The following is a 2,971-nucleotide window of genomic DNA, read 5'->3' as shown; positions in this document are numbered from 1 at the left end:
TATATATATATAAGCACTTTTTAACATTTTGCAGGCGTTGCTATTGGAAATAGCAACGCTATGGAAACTACTTGGAAATAATTATAAAAGAACATAAGAAAAGATGATGTGACAATTTTCCAGATGCCAAAATGTACCGGTAAACTTTGTGTAAAAGTATTTTCTCATTGTTTGAAAGCACAGTGGTTTTGAAAAACTTAAATATTATATCTATTTTACTATATCGGATAGCAAAAATAAATTTTCTTTCAATTTTGATAAATTGAAAAGACATTATATCTTCTGCAATATTCAAAGACAGCTAAATACAATTACGCTCAATGTGCAATAGAAACGTGACAGACATTTTGTCTTGTTTGAAACTCATGCACATATGTTCATGTCCTAGTAAGAATGATGTTACAACGTCGGAATATTTTTAAATGTTTCCTGCTTACACAATAAGGTACATATCCCGTTAGAAAAACTTACGGATTCAAGTTCAACATTAGGAGTCATCGAAAGGATTATTGTTGACAGTATGATACATCCATTCCACAGCCTTTCTTCTTATTATACTTTTTGTAAAGAAAGAATGACAGTCTCAAAATTCCTATGAAATATCTAAACGATGTAGTATATCAAGTGGTTGATGCTGTAACATGACTTTACTAATAAGAGGGAAATTAAAAATCAAGATTTACTTCTGTTTCAGCTTAACTTTGATGATGTTGGTTTTTATGGTGATAGTATCAAGGAGTCCCTGATGAAAGTGGTGTGACGTTTTAGACTAGATGACATGTTTGTCAGTACCGATAATTTTGACTTGACAGCAAATCAAATTTCTTCAGTTAATTACCTAGTTTATTATTAAAAATTTATTATTTCTCCCAATGTCTTCCTATCTCTTTAAAACTAAACGAAAAACAAACATATTTCAATACTTCAAATAAATATCGCAGTTTTTTATCCATTTCTTCATTTTGCATTTTCTATTTCTTTTTATAACTTGCAATTTTCATAAAACAATGAGATTTAAAAATATACTTAATAAAAATTTAATAGTATAAGTATTATGTTTATAATTATGTTTATAATTAATAAGTTAATATAAGTATTATTCCCAGCACAATCTCTATTTATATAATAATATAATTGTGATTGCACAAATACTATCCAAACTATAATATTGACTATTGATCATTGGAAGGATACAAGCACGGTAAAATACAACAACCGAAAACTGTACAATCTTTAAAATAAGTGCCAGTATTCTTAAAAGGAACTATGTAAAACCAGGAACTATGTAAATTTCGTAAATAACATTTACCAGGAGAAGCTCTTCAGAGAGAAAACATATATCTTGCCGGCTCAAAAAACAAGATTGCATGCTCTTCGCATCACGAACAAAAACAGCCTTCGTAATTTCGCAGGTATTTCGTACCAGGAGGAATTATATTTATAACAACTTTGTATTTCAGTCATCAGCAAATTTTCAATTTCACTAAATTTAAGTGATTAAAGTCTTACATTTTGTCACGCAATTGCATGCTGTGATGAATCAGTCTCTGATCTTGCAGCTGAAGCAAAACGTTTGTAACATTTGAGCAAAGATATATATCATATACTTCAGCGTTTCCCTAATTTCGTTAATCTGTAATACGAATAATCGAAAATACGATACTTTAAACAAAATATGATAGTTTAATCTCTCGCTTTAGTCTCTTAACTATTAACCATATAAGTGTGAGTAGGACAGGTGAACGTAAGACAATCTGCGAATAACATGAAATACGCGAATAAAAATACCAAGTTGAATTTCAATGATAAATAAACTGCATGTACTTATAGTAGAATAATGCATTATTACAGTTATTATCAGCATTTGTACGGCAAAGCAATGCAAAAGAAGTCTCCAAAAATCTCTGCTAATCTGCCCAGATGAAAACAATTTTAAAGTACAAATAGATAATTTCTTTTTTTTCTTTATATGTGTGCACACGTTCTAATTAATGTAGTATTGCTCACCATAAAGCGTCAGTATGCATAACGAAGATTTTCCGTCATCGTAGATTTTTCGATCATTCGGATAATTATTCTCGGCATCATTACGACTATTACACGACCATCTCAAGATGAAATCTGCAAGTATTTAGGCGACAACTTCGCTCTCCCAATCAATCATGTTGAAACATAGCAAAAAAAATACTGGTTTTTCGTACCTAACCAAAGCAAGGAGACTGCAGATATGTTCGCTATAAACCAAAAACATGCAGTCGTGTGCGAGTACGGCAATTAGAACTATCCGCACGCACACAATAAACATAATGTAGAAATAATATTTTTCTTTGTAATATTTTCCACAAAGTAATAAGATTATAGATATAGATCGGGATTCATTGAGAGGTAACATGATGTTCAGTAATTTGGGTACGAGGGTAATTAATATAATACCCACAAAAGCAAATACTGTAAAAAAATCAAATAATCATCCGTTAATTCATCCGTTAAATCCATTAAAATAAAAATGATATCGAGTTTATCCTTATAGGAATATGCCAAAGAAAACAATTTTACGTTTTCATAATTTTATATTCCTCCGCACTATTCAATTTCTCCTAATCGTCGCAGATAGTAAGATTTTTTTAGAAATCTAGAAACACTATTAATGTTGATATTAATCCGACAATCATAAAAGACCGTGATCACGAAGAATAATAAAATAAGAATAATAAAAGAAGAGTATAATAAAATAATCATTTTTTGATCATTTATAATATTTATAATAATTTCGGTATTAACATACTTTACTACTGTTAAACTGACATGTGCATATTTTCAAGACAAAAGTCATAACCATCAACGCTGGATATAATTAATAGAATACATCGCACGTTTCCGTCACAGAAAAATTTGAGCCACCTAAAAGAAGCTTACCTATTTTAGACGATTTATGATGCAGTTTCTGCAGGAAAAATTTATAATTTTATTT

Source organism: Atta colombica, unplaced genomic scaffold (genome assembly GCF_001594045.1).
Source record: "Atta colombica isolate Treedump-2 unplaced genomic scaffold, Acol1.0 scaffold47, whole genome shotgun sequence".
Lineage (NCBI taxonomy): Eukaryota > Metazoa > Arthropoda > Insecta > Hymenoptera > Formicidae > Atta > Atta colombica.
Note: the sequence above shows the minus strand (reverse complement) of the source record.